This window comes from Eurosta solidaginis, chromosome 1 (assembly GCF_040869045.1).
Source record: "Eurosta solidaginis isolate ZX-2024a chromosome 1, ASM4086904v1, whole genome shotgun sequence".
Lineage (NCBI taxonomy): Eukaryota > Metazoa > Arthropoda > Insecta > Diptera > Tephritidae > Eurosta > Eurosta solidaginis.
In genome coordinates, this window is record NC_090319.1 from 217743003 (window position 1) to 217764858 (window position 21856).

The 21856-nt window shown below is 40.0% G+C and overlaps 1 long non-coding RNA gene across 2 annotated transcripts; it reads left to right on the forward strand.

The window, feature by feature from the left end:
• Nucleotides 1-416: 416 nt before the first annotated feature.
• LOC137241124 (uncharacterized) lies at nt 417-17551 on the forward strand. Of its 2 annotated transcripts, XR_010949918.1 has the most exons (4): nt 417-1454; nt 1528-1741; nt 16441-16567; nt 17135-17551. It is a non-coding gene; the product is annotated as an uncharacterized lncRNA (long non-coding RNA). The 2 variants fall into 2 exon arrangements; XR_010949917.1 differs by lacking the exon at nt 16441-16567.
• The last annotated feature ends 4305 nt before the right edge of the window (nt 17552-21856 follow it).

Sequence of the window (21856 nt, forward strand, 5' to 3'; positions counted from 1 at the left end):
TGACGTTGAGCAACACCATCAGCTTAGTCAGAATTGGGAAGGACATCTCCAAGCCGTTCGAAACTAAACGAGGTTTCAGACAGGGTGACCCCCTATCGTGCGATTTCTTTAATTTGATGCTGGAGAAAATTATACTACCTGCAGAACTTAACCGCACTGGAACAATATACTATAAAAGCGTGCAATTACTGGCATATGCTGATGACATTGATATCATCGGCCTAAACACCCGCGCTGTTAGTTCTGCTTACTCCAAACTGGAAAAAGAAGCGGTAAAGATGGGTTTGATGGTGAATGAGGACAAAACGAAGTACCTGCTGTCATCGAGCAAAGAGTCAGCGCATATGCGCCTTGGCAACCACGCTACTGTTGGTAGCCATAATTTCGAAATAGTAAAAGACTTCGTTTATTTGGGAACCAGCATCAACACTAACAACAACATCAGCACTGAAATCCAGCGAAGAATTCATCTTGCCAATAAATGCTACTTTGGACTAGGTAGGCAATTGAAAAGTAAAGTCCTCTCTCGGCGAACGAAAATCATACTCTACAAGTCACTTATCGTACCCGTCCTGCTATATGGGGCAGAAGCATGGAACATGACAACAGCAGATGAAGCGGCTTTGGGAGTGTTCGAGTTCTTCGAAAGATTTATGGACCTCTACGCCTTGGCGATGGCGAGTACCGAAGAAGATTTAATGATGAGCTGTACGAGCTATACGCAGACATCAACATAGTCCAGCGAATTAAAACGCAGCGGCTGCGCTAGCTAGGCCATGTTATGGGAATGAAAGATGATGCTCCGGGCAAGAAAGTGTTTCTATCGGAACCCGCATATGGAAGCAGAGGTAGAGGGCGGCCCCCACTCCGTTGGAAGGACCAGATGGAAAACGATTTAATCTCCCTTGGTGTGACCAATTGGCGCCGGTTGGCGGAGCGAAGGAGCGACTGGCGCGCCTTGTTGGACGGCCATAACCGTTTAGACGGTTAAGCGCCAATTAAGTAAGTAAGTAGGTACGAGCGGAAGCACGGTGAACTAAATTACCACCTCACGCAGATATTGAGTGGGCACGGCGGTTTCAAGGAGTATCTACACAAGCGTAGGATAGACGAGGATCCTTTCTCTCCACACTGTCCCACCGAATTGGAAAACGCAAAACACGTAATGTTTCATTGCCTCGTTTTCACGTTCTCTGTACACAGAGTTTTTGGAGAGGAGCCTTCCATTAGGAATTTAGTTCCCTTAATGTGCAGAGACATTCCTTGTGGACTGCTGTGAGTAAAATGGCATTTCTAGTGATGACGCGATTGATGCATGCCGAAAGGAAGCGCAGAGAAATGCGGTTGCAAAGCAATAGCGGCTAAATCGCCTTTTCCGAAACTGTCAATCCTGGAAAATGCAGATTCATACATTTTCAGAATGAACGTGCTCTTATGGCAGGAAACGTTGTTGGGTAAGTATGGTTTTTACTCTACTATAATTTACAATTCCTCTAATTTGTTTTTTTTTTTTTTATTTCGTTTCAGGGTTTTTCATTTTCACGACAACTCATTTCTCACAAATTAGAATGCGAAACTGTGGTTAGACATCGAAAGCTGATGTAAATGTACTGCGCGATTTGGAAAAATTTAATACGCCTGCTTCGATGTCACATTCGTTTATATATGCTGTATCCGCTATAAACGGCGATGATGGTATTAAGGACATGCTTAATAGAAATGTACAGGCTGTTATTACGAGGTACGGTATGAAATCGCCTGTTACCGGTAACGATTTGACTGAACCAATTAAATTTAATCTTAGGTTTGCCACACACAAAAATTATTCACTATCTATTTATGCTGAGTAAAACTATTTCACTGAATTCGTTAGTTGCTAGGCTCCAGCTTCCGATTGATAGTATCTCTGACCATGAAATGCTCTTCTTGTACTATGATTTGAAATTTAATACAGCAGAGCCCGAATCTGTAATAACCTACAGAAATTACAAAGGTGTTAATATGGAACTTCTTAATGAAGAAGCCTCTCGTCTTGATTGGAGTGGTTGCTTCTCCATTTCAAATTTGGACGAGAAGGTAAAATATTTTAATAACCTGGTTTGGTACCTTTTCGATAGATTTGTTCCGCTAAAATCTTTTAAAATCCAGGGCCATAAAAAGCCCTGGTTCACACCGAAGGTTTTGAAACACATAAAAAAACGTGAGAGGGCTTACAGGGAGTGGAAGAGATATCGCGATGATAAGCACTGGGAAGATTACCGCCGTCTGAGAAAGCAAGCTACCCTTTTCATTCGGAATGCTAAAGTAGCATACCTGAATATTAAATTTAATACAAATTTGCCAACGAGAATGCTCCGGAAAAATCTTCGATCTTTCGGAGTCTGTAAAAAGCATAACATTGAATGCAGCCACGACCCAAATGTTATGAACTCGTATTTCTTGTGTGGTAATACAAACAATATTGAAAAAAATAATGATGTGAATAAGAATGATATCGATGACAGAATCGCTGTAACCTGTTTAGACAGAAGACTGTATATAAGTGCCTTTGATTTTTCAGTGGTCACCGAAAGCGATGTGCTGGATGCTATTTTAGCTATTAAGTCTAATGCCGTGGGAATTGACGGTATTAGCATACGATTTATAAAACTTTTTCTACCTTACGCCACCGCTTCGCTAACACATATCTTTAATTTCTCAATTATGTCCAGTATGTTTCCTAGTCAATGGAAAATTGCAAATATTATTCCGGTTCCTAAAACTAGGTCTCCGTGTTCTTACAAAGAATTTAGACCAATAAGTCTGTTACCTGCCTTATCTAAGGTGTTTGAGAAGCTATTAGCAATGCAAATAACTCACCATATACATAATAATAATTTGCTATCCGAAGGCCAGTCGAGATTTAGAAGGGGGCATAGTTGTGCAACATTTATGCTTAAGATTCTTGAAGATATACATCCGGCATTTGACAATAATGAACTTACCGTGCTCGTGCTTTTGGATTTCTTAAGAGCTTTTTACATGGTTGATTTTGAAGTACTAATTCACAAACTTGAAACTAGTTTTAACTTCAGCCCATATGCCATCAAGTTAGTGCAAAGCTACCTCTGTTTACTTGTTGAAACCAGTAAAATGTGCTGATAAAGTCTCAAATTTAAATTCCATAAAATCTGGTGTTCCGCAAGGATCTATCCTAGGTCCAATACTCTTTACGCCTTTTATACTCAGTTGAGCAGAGCTCACAGAGTATATTAACTTTGATTGGATAACGGTTGGTTGTACAGGTATAAAGGAATCGAGATAGATATAGACTTCCATATATCAAAATTATCAGTATCGAAAAAAATTCGATTGGGCCATGTCCTTCCGTCCGGCCGTCCGTCTGTCCGTTAACACGATAACTTGAGTAAATTTTGAGGTATCTTGATGAAATTTGGTATGTAGGTTTCTGGGCACTCATCTCAGATCGCTATTTAAAATGAACGATATCGGACAATAACCACGCCCACTTTTTCGATATCGAAAATTTCGAAAAATCGAAAAAGTGCGATCATTCATTACCAAATACGGATTAAGCGATGAAACTTGGTAAGTTAGTTGAACTTATGACGCAGAATAGAAAAGTGCTAAAATTTTGTACAACGGGCGTGACACCGCCCACTTTTAAAAGAAGGTAATTTAGAAGTTTTGCAAGCTGTAATTTGGCAGTCGTTGAAGATATCATGATGAAATTTGGCAGGAACGTTACTCTTATTACTATATGTCAGCTTAAAAAAATTAGCAAAATCGGAGAACGACCACGCCCACTTTTTAAAATTTTTTTTTTTTTAATTCAAATTTTAAAAGAAAAGTTAATATCTTTACAGTATATTAGTAAATTATGCCAGAATTCAACTCCATTAATGATATTGGGCAACAAAATACAAAAATAAAAGAAAATTTCAAAATGGGCGTGGCTCCGCCCTTTTTCATTTAATTTTTCTAGGATACTTTTAATGCCATAAGTCGAACAAAAATTTACCAATGCTTGTGAAATTTGGTAGAGGCTTAGACTCTAGGACGATAACTGTTTTCTGTGAAAAAGGGCGAAATCGGTTGAAGCCGTGCCAAGGTTTTATACACAGTCGACCGTCTGTCCTTCCGCTCGGCCTTTAACACGATAACTTGAGCAAAAATAGATATATCTTTACTAAACTCAGTTCACGTACTTATCTGAACTCACTTTGTATTGATGTAGAAAATGGCCGAAATCCGACTATGACCACGCCCACTTTTTCGATTTCGAAAATTACGAAAAATGAAAAAATGCCATAATTATATACCAAATATGAAAAAAGGGATGAAACATGGTAATTGTATTGGTCTATTGACGCAAAATATAACTTTAGAAAAAAACTTGGTAAAATAGGTGTGACACCTACAATATTAAGTAGAAGAAAATGAAAAAGTTTTGCAGGGCGAAATCAAAAGCCCTTGGAATCTTGGAAGGAATACTGTTCGTGGTATTACATATATAAATAAATTAGCGGTACCCGACAGATGAAGTTCTGGATCACCCTGACCCACATTTTTGTCGATATCTCGAAAACGCCTTCACATATACAACTAAGGGCCACTCCCTTTTAAAACCCTCATTAATACCTTTAGTTTGATACCCATATCGTACAAACAAATTCTAGAGTCACCCCTGGTCCACCTTTATGGCGATATCTCGAAAAGGCGTCCACCTATAGAACTAAGGCCCACGCTCTTTTAAAATACTCATTAACACCTTTCATTTGATACCCATATCGTACAAACAAATTCTAGACTCACTCCTTGTCCACCTTTGTGGCGATATCTCGAAAAGGCGTCCACCTATAGAACTAAGGCCCACTCCCTTTTAAAATACTCATTAACGCCTTTCATTTGGCTTATGGCGATATTTCGAAAAGGCGTCCACCTATAGAACTAAGGCCCACGCCCTTTTAAAATACTCATTAACACCTTTCATTTGATACCCATATAGTACAAAAAAATTCTAGAGTCACCCCTGGTCCACCTTTATGGCGATATCTCTAAATGGCGTCCACCTATAGAACTATTGCCAACTCCCTCTTAAAATAATCTTTAATACCTTCCATTTGATACACAGTTCATACAAACACATTCCAGGGTTACCCTAGGTTCATTCTACTAAATGGTGATTTTCCCTTATTTTGTCTCCAAAGCTCTCAGCTGAGTATGTAATGTTCGGTTACACCCGAACTTAGCCTTCCTTACTTGTTATTAAAGACATAGTCGCCTGTTGTCGCAATGCCTCCATTCATCTTTATGCCGATGATACTCAAATATATATGTCTCGTCCAATTGGTCTTTCCGAAGACCTATTTTTCAGGCTGAATGAAGACTTAACACGTATAGGAGAGTGGGCTCAATTTAATAAACTATCTCTTAATGCAACTAAATCAAAGGCAATAGCAATATCGAACGCCTCGTATTACTTAAACAACCTTCCTGAAATTATGCTTAATGGAGAAAAAATATTACCAATTTAGGATTTAAAATCAACTCCACTCTGACTTGTGTTGATCATATGAACCTTGTCATTGGTAAAATTTATAGGTCTCTACGAAGTTTATACAGAACTGCCTATTTGTTGCCGCGAGACACCAAGATGAAGCGGGTGAAATCTCTTATTGTACCTCATATTTCCTACAGCGAATTTATATACGGTAACCTTGACTCGATATCGCTAAACAAATTACAATTGGCCTTAAACAATGCGGCCCGGTTCATTTTTTCTAAAAGGAAGTATGATCATATATCTTCATCTTCTACACAAATCCTCGGATGCGATGTATATAATTTCTTAAAAATGAGAAATCTTTGCTTCTTGCATAAGCTATTGTATTCCCAAAATCCACCTTACTTATTTAAAAAACTAAAGTTGTGTCAGTCTACTCGAACTATGAATCTTTTGGTTCCGAACTTTAGGTACTCATCATCATCCAGAATGTTCTTTGTCAGTTCAATCCGTCTATGGAACTCACTTCCATCTAAGATAAAAGCTATACGAAAAGCAGGATGTTTCAAACAAGCAGTAATAACTTTCCTCAGCTCTTAACTTATCCTAAACGATAGTTCGAACTTTGATTCTTAATCTGTGTACCGAAAATGTTTTTGTGTTAAAATGTATAACGCTATTTTTAAGATATTAATGTTATTAGTGTTAAAGTATCGATCCGAAATGAAACACGTAGTGATTAATGGATTTAATTACTAATATTTCAAGTTTAATCAGATAATAAAGTTATGAAATATAAATTGTCAAAATTAAAAAGAAAATGCCACGTCTTGTTCGTTTGACTTGTTACTCGATACTCCCTTTTAATCTTCTTCCTTCTCCCATGCTTTTGTGTTTATCGCCTTGCCATCTGTATGGTATTCAATAGGCTTGCCATCTATCGTTGACAGCTCGGCCACTCCTGATTGAATTTCTCCCCTGGACGATTCGTCGTTTCCACCTTCATCCGTAGCCTCGTAGTCATCATCGACTAAACTACTGTTTACCCAAGTTTTCATGTGGTCATTCGTAAACACTCCTGCATACCGCTTCCGATGCTTAGGCACATCGGGAAGGTCCTCTACCACGTAGCGATCGTTGGGTAAAACCTTTGTCACTATATACGGTCCTTTGTATGATTGTTCGAGTTTACGGGAAGTGCCAGTGGCTGGAGGTACGTAGTCAATAACCACCAGATCTCCTTCATTGTATTGTCTTGGTATTCGATGTTTGGCATCGAACCTCTGTTTCCATTTGATTTTCTCTAAATTTATACGTTTGGCCGCCAATTCCGTTCGGACATCTTCATGTTCAATCTTGTTGTCGTCCTCGTAGTCTTGCACAGCTTGAATTAAGCGATTTGCCGTGACGTCACGTAGTTTGAAGTTGAAAACTAGACTATTCGGGCTTTGCCTAGTTGTTGCGTTGCTTTGGGAATTGAGACACCATTGAAGTTGCGGTAATGCATCATCCCAATCTTTGTCACTTTTGATACTGCACTTGAGTGATGCCAAAATTGGCTTATTAACTCGCTCGGCCTGACCATTTGCGCGTGGCGTGCGCACAGCCGCCTGTACATGTTGTATGTCGTATTGTTGAATGAAGTTCTGGAAGTCCTTTGACGTGAAAGCGGATCCCCTGTCGGATATGATCTGCCTTGGACTTCCATACACAGCCATGTATTCTCGTAGCGTAGTAAGCACTGGTGTCATTTTTGTGTTCCGTAATGCTCGTAGTACTACATATTTGGTAAAGGCACATACAATTACTAATATATAAAAGTTGCCTCTTTTGCTTCGTACGAATGGCCCTAGATGGTCTATTTGCACGCATCTGAAAGGTATCGGTAGAACTTCGCTGATGTGCAATTGTGCTTCCTTTTTACCGCCTGTAACCTTATTAATACAACATTCTGGGCATGACGCGATATATGATTTCATATATGATCGCATCCGTGAAAACCAGAAATCTTTCGATAGACGCTCGCATGTCTTATCTAGGCCAAAATGACCAGCTTCATTGTGACACGATCTTACGAGACGCCACCTAACACCTCGTGGGACAACTAGCCTTTTATTTCCGTTAACTTTGCGATACAATCGTTGGCCTTGCAATTCATAGTCCTCTTTAAGTTGACGTTCATTTGGTGCTGCCTTTCCATTGAGTACAGCGATTATGTCTTTCAACACATCGTCTTGTCTTTGCATTGCTGATACCCAGTCGTTGTCAATATCTACCACGCGGTATATGGAATCAGCAAGTGTTGTCATTTTTCTTGAAGGAAGTGATGGACATCTACTTAACCCATCCGCTAACATATTCTTCGCCCCTGCGCGATGAACGCACTGGAAATCAAACTCTTGTAATTTGAGCCACCATCTCGCTACCCGTGGTAACAATGGCGTCGTTGCTTTTGTGGACGCTACAGCATTGCAATCAGTAACTACCTTAAAGTGATGCCCAATTAAATACATCCGATATCTCTGCAATGTTTCCACAATCGCTAGAACTTCTAATTCGTAACTCGCATAGTTACATTCTGCGTCGTTGCATTGCCTGCTAAAATATAACACCGGTTTCCATTCATGTTCGTAGTCGTTTTGCATCAGAATACCGGATAGCCCCAGAGAGCTCGCATCTGTGTGCACTTCATGTGGTTTCGTCGCATCAAATATCGTTAGGACCGGTTTCGTAATTATGATTGATTTCAATGTCTCAAATGCGTCATTCTGCTCATTGTTCCAAATAAACTCTGAGTTCTTTTTCAACAACAATGTTAACGGCCTTGCTAAAATGCTATATTCTTTGGCCGGTTACTCCCAAGAATTGTCGTACTTCTTTAAGTGTTGTTGGTTTAGGAAATTCTTCAATCACCTTTGTTTTGTTTTCTCCTAGACGTATGCCATCGGAATCAATGTCATGACCCAAGAACTGTACCTGCGTTGCCAAAAATGTGCCGTTCGAGTGTCTAAGCGTAAGCCCAGCTGTGTTCACAGCTTCTAAAAATTCATTTAGTACATCGATGCCTTCCTCAACTGACGGTGTGGCTATAATTACCTCATCCACGTAGTTGACCACTTTATCGCGGTATTTAAGCGTTTTAGTCAAATTTACAATAACCTCCTGAAAAACCATTGGAGCATTCACCAGACCGAAAGGCATAACGTTGTGCTCAAATAATCCTTCGTGTGTTAAAAATGCGGTGTACTTCTTTGATTACTCATTCATAGGAATTTGGTAGTATCCTGATGTCATGTCCAGTGTCGTAAAATATTTATTACCAGCTAGGCGTGAAAGCTGTTCTTCTACGATTGGCATTACGTAATTCTTTTTGACCGTGACTTCGTTTAATGTTCGGAAGTCGATACACATTCGACTCTCTCCGTTAGACTTCTTTACCAAAAGTACCGACGCAGCGTGAGGGGAATTGCTTGGACGAATAATGTCGTTGTCCAGCAGTTGCTTTAAAATTTTCGATAACATAGGTCTTTGGGAAAACGGAACCTGGTACCGCTTACCTATTATTGGCTCTGACGTCTTTACGTCTATGGTCATTTGTACATTCTTGCATCTCCCAATTTGATTAATATCTTCTGCGAAACATTGCTTAAAATTTAATAAAAGATTTATTGTCTTGCTTTTATCTTCTTCCGATAAGGAGCTAGATATATTAAACTCCGCCTTTTTATCTTCTTCCAGACGTAATACCCCTTTGTCAATCACCATGTGATACCCGTCCTGTTGTAAAATATCACGACCCAATAAAACATCGTAGGGTAGTAATTCATCAGCAACTATATATAATGTCGCTTCTCGTTGAGAGCTGTCCATGGTCATCTTAACGTTGACCTGTTTCGAGACCTGCACCTTAGATCCGCCGAATCCTACAAAACATCTTCTAGTTTCCTTCGTTTGCATATCACCTACTGCTGATGCGCGTATCAACGAGCACACGCTACCAGTGTCGATGAAAGCCTCGAGCTGCCTTCCGTCCACCTCCACAGTTCTTATAACAGGGGGAACTTCGTAGTGATCGTGATGGTCACCAATCTTTGCAATTGACGTCTTTTTGTTGCAATTCTTGGCTTCGTGACCCGTTTTTGTACATATCGTGCACCGTGGTTTGCGCTGAGGTTGTGGGCACTTGGTTGTAATGTGACCATACTCGTTGAAATTAAAGCATTTAATCGTTGTCTGCTTCGCATTTGATTTTGCTTCTGATTTCATCGTTTCAACCGTCGACGTCGTTGGAATCACCGATACATTGCTGACCGTTGTTAAATTCTTGATTGCCACCAGTATTTGACTGCAAGAAGTAAAATTCATCGCTGCCAATGTTTTAGTTAATACACTGTCGTTAAGCCCGCCGATGATATGTGTGTTGATGGAAACATCATCCACCAAACCTTGTCGTCCTATAGTCAACATGGAATAATAATACTCCAGATAGTCTTCGTTGGGTTTTCGTTTGCGTTTCATAAGCGTTTTATGAGTTTCAGCCGCATTATGCGTTGTCGGAAAGTCCGCCTCAAATGCCTGCACAAATTCTGACCATGAACTAAAAACATTTTGTGCATCCAGCTACTGCTTGGCCATGCCTCTCAGTTTGTGCTGAACTGCAATCAAAACCATATCTTCCTTCCAACCATAGCATTGTTGCAGTTGTTGAGTTCGATTTCTGAATTGTATTGCTGTCGTAGTACCTTTGAACGGGTCAAATTCAGGCACTACCCCTATCATAACCTGAATCCTCATCGTTGCACATGATGGTGTTCGTCGATCATCCGCAGATTCCCAACTCGCAACACTTGAACCTGGCCTAACACCATCGTTGTTGTTTGATGTTTGTTGATTTACATTGTTACCTGATCTAGCTTCTGGGTTACAATTAATGGTACTTATAGCAGCTGTTAAACCTGCCATTGCCTCTCTCAAACTATTTAATTGTATTTGTAAATCATGTGTGGATATCGCACTATCATCTTCCAGCTGAACCGGATCTATTTCATCCGTACCCAAAACTTCTTGTAATTTTTCTACTTTAACTGTTTTGGTGCCAGCCGTTGGTAGATCATTAGCCCTTAACAACGTGTCCAATTGAGTGACCTTTAAAGTATTTAACTTTATCATGGTGACAAAAAAAAAATATTTTATTAGTAGAAAACTAATATTCTTAAAAAAAAATATTTCACCGTCCTTTTGTTCAGAGGCTCCACTGTGATTTGTTTCCTTTATTTTGTTGCTCGTTACTGTTTCAAATTTGTTTTGCAACTCCTCTTCACCTTCCAGGTCGCACACTGATCAATTGGTGTATGTATGTATTCGTTTTTAAATTTGTACGTCGGCTTCTTCGTAAAATCAGATAATTTTTTTTTCCCGCTGCGCCGTCACCTTTGCTTGTAATAAACTGGCGACTTTGTTGAACTGATGTTTTTTTTTTCCGAATATATGCAAACGAACGGCGGCCACCGTGGTGTGATGGTAGCGTGCTCCGCCTATCACACCGTATGCCCTGGGTTCAACTCCCGGGCAAAGCAACATCAAAATTTTAGAAATAAGGTTTTTCAATTAGAAGAAAATTTTTCTAAGCGGGGTCGCCCCTCGGCAGTGACTGGCAAGCGCTCCGAGTGTATTTCTGCCATGAAAAGCTCTCAGTGAAAACACATCTGCCTTGCAGATGCCGTTCGGAGTCGGCATAAAACATGAAGGTCCCATCCGGCCAATTTGTAGGGAAAATCAAGAGGAGCACGACGCAAATTGGAAGAGAAGCTCGGCCTTAGATCTCTTCGGAGGTTATCGCACCTTACATTTATTTTTTTATATGCAAACGAACTCTACGTTGGCTGTTGAGACACTTATTTGCAAAGGCAAATACAGTGTTTTTGCAATTAGTTACGACGTCTCTATATGGACACTCCTGTACAACTTTCCTCAATTCTTTCGTTGCTTTGCGTTCTATTCGCTCAACTTTGTACTGGATCGGAGTGTCGATTCTAATGTAATCTTGGTGTTTCGCTGTGGTTTCGTTTTGCAGCGCTTGTTCTTCGCTGCGCCGTTGAAAACCTTCTGTCCAAATTGACGATGCGCCGTTTTGCTTATACGTGCACGTTTGCGCTGCCGTTGAATGGAAGATTCTCGTCGTTTGTGTACTTAGCTGCGTCGTTGAAACCCTTCTGTCCAAATTGACGATGCGCCGTTTTGCTTTTACGTGCACGTTTGCGCTGCCGTTGAATGGAAGATTCTCGTCGTTTGTGTACTTACACTTGTACACTCTTGCCGCTGCTTTGACGCTTTCTTTCGTTGTAGGCGTATGGATATCAAATCCACCTTCTGAGATGTTAAAGTATCGATCCGAAATGAAACACGTAGTGATTAATGGATTTAATTACTTATATTTCAAGTTTAATCAGATAATAAAGTTATGAAATATAAATTGTCAAAATTAAAAAGAAAATGCCACGTCTTGTTCGTTTGACTTGTTACTCGATACTCCCTTTGAATCTTCTTCCTTCTCCCATGCTTTTGTGTTTATCGCCTTGCCATCTGTATGGTATTCAATAGGCTTGCCATCTATCGCTGACATTAGTATTATTATGGTTTTCTTTGTATTATTTATTTGGAATTATATTTATATGTGTCATATTTCCTTTGTAATCTTTAAGACTGATTGATGTACTACCTAAAAGACTTTAGTCTTACTTGTACAAATTGTTTATACAAATAAATAAATAAATAAATAAATAACATCAATCGGAGTCAAACGCCCGATTAAGAATTTTGCAAGCTAAAAGTACAAGGGACTCCACCACTCTGTTTAGTAAATTTCATGTCGCCACATCCTACCATTAACAGTTTGTGCAGATAACGAAAGAATAAGTTATTTTGCTCAAAGTGCACAACTTACGGAATTTTTGGCAGTTTCTTAATTTGCGCTCCGTGCTGTTGCACATCTTACATGCCAATTTTGGGACGCTGGCTTGGTAAATTCCAAGTTTTGTAGGGGTTTCCCGAGAATTAGGATTTTGACTTTTGGAAAGTTTGTTACCCCTGAGGTCAGAAACCGTCTCCAATGTTTTAAAGCTGTTGGACAGGAATTTATCCATATCCTCGCACTTCTATTTTCCTTTCCACGGTCTGTTTCCATAGAGCCAAGGTCGATTTATGGAGTTTGGTTGAACACAAGTATGTGATAATTGTATCCCAACGCGTCTTTTGAGACTCCTCCCGATATTTTTGGACGTGTGTTAAGAGTGTCATGCTATCGTATAGAATTACCCAAGCATTTATGCCTCCATGTAGGTGAATATATTTACAAATGCGAATTTTCTCGATCTTCCGCTTCGGAGTGGCGTTTTGTGTTACACAAAATATGTTGAGGAGAACGATATATGAAAGCACTGAAGCAGATGTCAAATTGCAATTGACGTTAACATCAAAGAAAACTCAAGATACTAATAGTGGTGTGTTTTGAAGGGGGGGAAAACAGGATCTCTAATTAAATGCATATTAGGCACCCTACGGCAGGATTTAATTATTTCGAACAACATTTGTATTAAAATACAACAGTTCTGTATGCAAATCCAACTATGGCAAAAAAAAGGCAGCAAAGCTTTAAACGCTGTGCAACAACGGTTTTAGGAGCGCAACACTTCCAACTCACAATGAAAGATCGGTGTTATATTTCCATTTTTTCTCTGTCTTTGGGCAAAATCGTTCCCTTGGAACGAAATTAGGGAAATTCCGCAACCTTCTGCTTACGTTCGTATTACTATACTGTTGAATAAAACACTCCAATATTCTATATTACAAAATGGTCTTTATTAGACTACTTTGAAAGTACTTCGCAATTAAACTTCACTTTGCAACTGATAGCGTGCTTAAATCAAACTGCTTAGTCATGTCTCAGCTTGTGCCACTTTTATACTCTTCGGTTTCCTCGTTCACCCAATTCTCTTAAGGTCTAGTAATTTCGTGAACTTGATGTGCATGACTTGAGTACTACTTTGGCTGATGATGAAATGCGTTTGTATCTCTCTGTTGCCTTGTATGTATGTTTGTACATGATGATTGATTTGTTTATGTACATACTGCTTAGTCTCGGCTTAGTGATGGTAGTATCGCTTAGTGATACTAATATTCGCCATACTGGCCTCCACCTGAGTCTGCTCGTCAGACAAATCGTTCGATCTAACCGCTGCTAGCCTCTCCAAATGAACCACCGTTCTAGTTCGTGGTTTTGCAATGGTTTGTATGCGGTAGATGGTATCACTGATCCTCTTCACAACTTTGTACGCCTTCCCAACTGTACCAAAATTTGGATGGAACACTTTCCGCCGGTGAGGGTTCTATAGCAGTACCAAATTTAACTCCAAGAAACCTTCCGAATTATTGTTCTTGTGAAACCTGTGTTTCATCTTACTACTCATTACCCTGGTTCGCTCCCTCACACTCTGCTGTTTGGCCAATGAGCTACTTCGTAGAGCTTGCTTTTGACGGATTGGCTTCGATTAATCAGTATCGTTTCGATGTTTCACGACAGTGGTGCGCCCTGGCTTCAAACTACCCTCGTATTCATTCTGGGAAATTATTTCCTTCGCTTTAGTGCGTCCATTTTGGTTTGTCAATGCCAGTGTTTCTCTCGCAGGTATCTTTGATTTTACTTTGTTTGGCCCATTCGTTCCATCAATCTTTGCACGATCTACCGCCTTTGACTTTGGTGGTCTTTTTCGAATCGCCTCCACCAGCACTCGATTACTGCTGAAACCTTTCTCCAAACTGAAGTTAAGTGGTATATCCTGGTTCTTATAGTTCATATTCCTTCTTTGCATGTCGATCCTGATGTCATGGCCAACTAAGAAGTCCACTCCCAATATGACTTCATCAACAATCTCCGCCACAACGAGTTATTCCAATTAAGGCCTCACATACCACTTCCCCTTGGACTTAGCTATACTCGCCAGTGACCGTACGCAACCTTGCTCCAGGTAGTGGCTTTAATCTGCTGTTGACAAAATCAGATCGGATTAAGGAATGAGATGCGCCCGTATCTACAGTCAGTACACGTTCCTTGCCATCCACATTTCCATTGATGGTGAGACTGCTTGAGTTTCTTCCAATTTGCGGGATAGATATCACAGGACATTCAATAGCTGAGGCAAGTTTTCGATCTTTACATCTGACTCGCTCTTGCTTATCTCCTCCAACTTTACGTTTACGACCAGCCAAGTTGTTGTGATCCCTTCAGTGCTTCCAAAATTGTGTCTACCCAATCTGGCCTTTCAACTTCCACACGGCGTGCTTTAAAAGCTGGCTTACACAGAAGCGATGCTGTTTCCTGAATCAGAGCATGTGATACCGTTTCTGTGAATGTAGCTTTGGGTTTGCGTATGTCGCTCGCTTCGTTTCAATATCCCGTATTCCATTAATAAAGCTCTGAATTTTTACTCTTTCAGTGTATTCCACGGGTGCGTACGCATTCGCTTAATGTACCAGCCTTTCAACATCTTACGCAAATTCTTGTCATGTTTCACCAGGCCTCTGGCAGCGGTTCAGTAACTCCATTTGGTATATTTGTCTCCTATGCTCGATTCCGTATCGCCGTCCTACAGCAGCCATCAACGCTTCATAGTTGTTCCGCTCTCCTTCGGGAATCGTCTATAGGATTTCGGCTGCTGGCCCCTTCAGTGCTACGAATACAGCTGCAACTTTTTCTTCGGCATTCCAGTTGTAACTGCAGCTTAAAGACCTGGAAAGGAACAGAGCCGTCAAAGGATGGAGTTTTTACCTTCGGATTGCTCGCTGGAACAGCCGGGCGATTTAGTTGTAATTGCTCTATACGACCTTTTAAATCATCGACTTCTGCCTGAAATTGTGGGATTTTTGCATCCTGCGATTCAAGTTTTGATGATACCCTTGCTTTCTGTGCCTCCAGCTGCGAGGATATGCGGGCTCCTTGTGCTTTCAACTGCACAGCCAACTGAGATGTCATATATGTCTTCTATTCTTCCAGTTGGGATGACATATGCGACGACAATTCTGAAAAGCGTGCCTCCTGTGCTTCCATCTTGGTTGTTATACGTGTCTCCTGTGATTCCAGTTGCTATACATGTCTTCTGGTTTTCCAGTTGAGATGACATTTCGTTTCATATTTGTGACGAAATTTGCTTCAACACTGCTAGTATCGCGTTAGTGTCAACACTTGCCAATAGATTCGGAGTCTCTATCTTCTCCTCTATTTTAGTCGCTGGCTCTTCCACATCAGGATAAAAGACATACTCGTCCACATTAATTCCTTCCAGCTCCATTACCTCTCGTAGCCGTGCTTGAAGTTCGATCTTATTGCCGGTTATATTCAATACTCGGTTCCCCACCTCCTTTTTTAGTTGCTGGATCCTTAATTCACTTAACTTTGCCATGTCCAAGTTGTATTCGAAATCTTCAGAATTTATTCAACAATTCGTCTTCTGACACCAATTGTAACGAATTTAGGGAAATTCCGCTTATTTTCAACCTTCTGCTTACGTTCGTACCGCTAAACTGTTGAATAAAACACTCCAATATTCTGTATTACAAAATGGTCTTTATTATACTACTTTGAAAGTACTTCGCGTGCTTAAATCAAACTGCTTAGTCATGCCTCAGCTTGTGCTGCTGTTATAGTCTCGGTTTCCTCGTTCACCCATTTCTCCTAAGGTCCAGTAATTTTGTGAACTTCTTGCTTGTTTACCAGCTATACACATGTATATTTGTAATTTGTATCCAAATGCGTGTGTATATGTGAGTACTACTTTGGCTGCTGATGACATGCGTTTTTGAGTATCTCTCTGTTATAATGATGTAATATTCGTCACAATATTATGACATTGTTTTTTGAATTGAAACTTTGAAATTTTTAGGAGCCGTTACTACACTTCCTTTTAAGGGATTAACTCCTGAAGATATGCTCCGAAAAGGATTGCAATTTGCAAAGTCGAAACATTTCAAGAAAGTCCACCGACAAAAAAATAGGAGTCATAATCATAAGTAAGTACATTGTAACAAAGGAGAATTCAGTAACAGGTGTTGTTATCCCAAGGGCTGATTGCTTCTTCTTGATTATTTTACATACAACGCCTTGTGACAACGATATGTCAGTTGATCGAAATCAATGCATATTTGGTTTTGACTTGACATTCTTCAGCACAGCGAATTGGGTTGAATTTACTTTGCCTTATTCTGGCAAGTTCGGCACGGGTTGGCTATCGTACTTAACTGCCTTTGAATTCTACTACGATCGGAGTAAATTTTACCATACGATTAAAAATAAAATAACTATATAAGCCGCTACCATAATTTTTTGGACTAAAAGATTAACGGTTCTGGACCAAAACTTAATAGTTAGTTTGAGGGTATATAATAATTTTATAAAAATTATAATAATATTAGAACTTTTCATTTTTTCAAAAGTTGTGCATAATAATACTCATTTAAAGCAACAAAAATTTTTGTGAATCAAAACGAAGTTAATCATTTATTTATGTGTACTACATTTGAACAAATATTTTGAAAAAAGTCAATTGTTATGAATTATTATTTTTCGTTTCTTCTAAGGTTTTATTATATACTACATTATGATGAATATTAGCAACACGAAGGCACACTATCATCTCTAAGCCGATACTAAGCAGTCACTTGTATCTACATAAACAAATCAACCATTATGTCTACACATATGTACATACAAGAAGCGGAGAGATATGCACAAACATATGCATATATCTGAGATACTCACAAAAGTATGCAATCATCGGTCGAAGTATCACTCACATTTACACGCTCATATGAGAAGCTATAAACGTGCATCTGTAGTTTATAGCTGGTGAGTTTATAGCTGGTAAACAAGTAGTAAATTCTAGAAGGAGAAACGCCTGGAAGTATGCGAACGAGGAAACCGAAGAGTATAAGCGTGATTTAAGCACGCTATTGGTTGCGAAGTATAAGTGTTATTGTAAATTACTTTCAAAGGAGTATAATAAAGACCATTTTTCATTATTGAATATTAGAGTTATTTATTCAACAATTTAGCGATGCGAAATTTAGCAGAAAGTGTAAAATAAGCGGAGTCCACTAAATTCGTTTCAATATGTATATTAGAGTGGGTCAAATTGTTTGGATGGCTTTTTTCCCATCAGGTGTATAGCAAAAACATAATCTAAAAATGATTCTAAGAAACATTGCTGAAGACAACATAGCTCTAGGTCGATTTCGAGGGCCCCACTTTTGCATTTGAATGTAGGGTTTGGCCAAAAAATCTTTATAGCTTCTGATAGAATTATACGAAAAATATCATATTAGGCTTTCTTTAAAGGTATTTTACGTACATTTCAGATTCTGTATTAATATCTATAGTGGTTTTGAATTTTAGTAGAGATATCAGGCTTAAATTATGAGAAATTAGCCTAAAATGAAATTTTAACTATTATATTATCATTTTTAACAAATTTCTTATGGAAAATCTTTTTTTCTTTACAGCTGAAATAAGTTCAGAACATTTCCAACAACTTTCATTCAGAAAGTTTTTCTTTTTTCGAATTCGTTTAAGTAGAAAACCTATATTTTCTAGTAATAAGCAAACAATTGTTTCTACTAAAACGAATTCCAAAAAAGAAAAACAGAATGAAAGTTGTTGGAAATGTTCTGAACTTATTTTAGTTGTAAAGAAAAAAATATATCCAAAAGAAATTATCCTAAATAGTTAGTTTAGAGCTGTAAACGACTCACACACACGACAATATAAAATTGATATACCGTAAAGTCGTTTAAACAATATATTTATTGTTTTTGTCTTTATTAAAATAAAAAAGCAAAACAATTGTTTCGACAAATACCTAGTGTCTTCATCAGTTGCTACGATCAACTAACCAAAACAAAATAAAAATAAACAAAATAAGCCTAATTAAGTCAAACATTCGAATTTAGAAAAAGCTAATACAATATAACAAGTTAAAGTCCTACCACTGCAATATCATCAGCATATCCCACAATTTGCGTGTTTTCTGTTAGCTCAATCTTTAGCACCCCGTCATACATTACATTCCAAAGCGTTTTACCGAGAACAGATCCCTGTGGGACGCCTCCTGTGATTTTGTACTCTTTTGCCCCTTGATCCGTGTCAAAAAGAAGTACTCTGTCTTTAAGATAGCTACCTATTATTTTGCGTAAGTAAGCTGGAGTGCCGAAGCTTTGCAGCGCTGCCATATTGACTATTCGATAAGCCACCTGGTCTTTCTAGAGTCAGCTGTAGGCGCTCACTAACTACACGCTCGAAAATCTTCCCTAGGGAATCCAGCATACAAAGTGGCCTATATGAGGATGGTTGGTCCGGCTGTCTTGCTCTGTAATTTGCGGAATTTCCGTACTTTCTAGATCCTCGCTTGGATACGTCCAGCGATCTTGCGCCGGGAAAAGTGTTTCAACAATAATATTCATCAGTATCGGGCACTTAGGTTGCTGTGATATCGGTCCTTTAACTTTGGCCATCTCAGTTCTGTAGGCTGATCCCCAGGGATCTAGGTCGACATTATCCTGCAGTTCCCTAAAGCATAACTTCTTGCTATTTTTTATGGCATTTTTAAGAGACTTTCTTTGTGCGACATTGGTGCTGTGTAACTCCGCATATCGTGGTGATGAGCGTGCCCTCTGCGCTATCCTTCGTGCTTTGTGACATTTTCTACGCTCTTCCGCAATTTCGTCATTCCACCAATATACCGGAGTGCGCTGTGCTTTTACGCGACTTCTGGGCATGGCAGCATCACACGCCATACATAGCAACTTAGTGATTTGAACCGACTCGTCTTCCGCATGCGACTCTCGTACTATGGCGTCCTTCCAGATAATTTCAAAATTTTGTGGGTCGAAAAGGTGCTGTTTCCATTTCCTACTTTGTCGATGTCTTGCTGCTACCGTTCTTAGAGTTTCGAGCAGCTCTACGCTAATAGCTTTATGGTCGCTGTGTGTGTAGACGTTGCTTATGGACCATTTTGCTTGTCTTGCTATTTCGCTGCTAGCGAAGGTGAGATCTATAATGGATCGTCTGGTACCTGTATCGAAGGTATATATCCCTGGTTCATTTAGGAGTTCTAGCCTCAAATAAGTAAGGCTTTAGAGAAGAACTCTCCCTCTTTCGTTGGTTCGTCTACTTCCCCACACAGATGACCATGCATTGAAGTATACACACAAAAAAAGCGGGTGTATACCTCGTGCTTCAATGGTGATCCCGAATATCAGTCTTCAAACTCGGCGATGGTCATGCTCGGAGGGGCAAAGCAACTGAAAACGTATATACCGTTGATTGTTGCCCACGTGACTCCTGCTACCTTTGGCGTCATATTCTCCTGTGGAAGAAATTTCCCTGGTGTCCATATTGAGGATTTCCCTGCTGAATCTGAGTGCCAACCCTGCTCCTGGCGATTTTTGTATTGTTCAGAGAGTACCACTATGTCATATCCTCCTTCATAGACTATTTGGGATAATAGCTCTTGGGCTGCCTAGCAATGGTTTAAATTGAGCTGCAATACCCTCATGAGACATTCATTTTGCTGCCCTTTTGTTGAGGGCATTTAAAACTGCCTGCTGAATGTTGTCCCCCACATAGCGCGCATTTCGGTGCGTTTTCGCAACTTGCAGCCTTATGATCTTCCTGGCCGCATTTCCTGCATAGGATAGACCTATCTACAGTCTCCTTACATTTCTGAGCTATATGCCCGTAGCCCCAGCACCTATAACAGCGTTTCTCTTGATTGAGCTCCCTAATTCGGAAGGAAACCCATCCTACCCGGATTCTTTGCGTATTAAGAACCGCCTTGGCATCATCCGCTGTAAGGCTTAAAAGTGCCGACTTCGTGCCACTGTACCCTGTGCGTATGCTTTTTATGGTAGCCACATCTGGAAGTTTGATGTTGCATTCCTGGTGGAGGGCGTTGCAAATCTCCTCGGGCGTAGTAATCTCATCGAGATCTCTGCACTGTAGTGTAACTATTTGGGACTTTGTTATAACTTTAGCCGAGTCCTTTAGTACCGCTTCAATTTCTCCTTGGTACGCGCTTGTTTTCCCATCTTGCAATTTTTTCAGCTCTAGTAACAGCTCTCCTTTCGCCGTTCTTCTAATCGTTTTGACGTCATCACCCAGGGATTTTAATTCGTCGCATCTTCTCACTTTACGCAATATGTCGGCGTACGTCGCATCCCCCGCCTTGGAAATGTTGATTGCTTTCGGCCTAGCCTTAGGTGCTTTTTTCTTGCTCTACTTTTTAGCTAACTGCCACTCTCCCGTCTTTTTGGCTGCAGTTTCTTCTTTCCCCTCCGTCTTCTCTTTCGTTTCTTGCCGTCGTTTGTGACCACCCACGTGCCCTGGCAAGACGTCTTTTAGTGTAGTAGTGGGTTTTACCACGTTGTTCTCCTTGGTCGAGTACGAATTATTCCTCGGTCGCTTTCCTGGTGGTGATGGATTTCTATCCTTGGCAAATTCGCTTGCACGCAATTTATGTTCTAAATTCTTTACCTCTAGGGCCGACTCGATGTACAGCACTTTTATTACGGAGGCCAAGCGCTTGATTTCCGCGTGTATATTATTACGCCCTATGAAGAAATGCATCAAGTCCTCAATCGCATTTCCTAGCTTGGTCATCTTTTTTTCTCCATGGGGTTTTGCTGATTTAACGCAGTTGACGCCTGCTTAATTAGCTCACTTAATAATGGTGTGCCAGTTTGAGCCTTGCTGTCGGAGTTCTTTTTGCAAAGCTTCGGTGTAGCACCCGGCGACAACGCTCCTTGCTTGCTTTCGGCCTCCGCTCCTTTGGGTTTCGTTACCACTTGCGACGAATTGTTAAGGCCCCCACCCGATGGGCCACGCCCTTCTGGAGAGCGAGCTAGATTCCTTCCTACGTTTCTATGCGATTTGTTCATGAACTGTTTTGAAGAACAACTTGTTCAAAACTCTCTATTCCCACGCTTCTATTGCAGATACGTTGACGATTGCTTCATTATCATTGAGAGGGAAAAAATCGAAGACACCCTGACTCTGTTCAATTCAAAAACAATGCAATACAGTTCACATGTGAATATGAATCCAATAATGAGCTACCGTTTTTGGACCTAAAAATAAAGCGCAATATCAATGGAAGTATCGAATTCGATATATATCGGAAGCCCACCTTGACTGATCTATTTATTCCGATTGAGTCCAATCATCACTTTTCCCACAAATTAGCCGCTTTCAATTCCATGGCTCACCGGCTAGTGAATGTGCCGCTCAGGGATTCGGCATACAAAAAG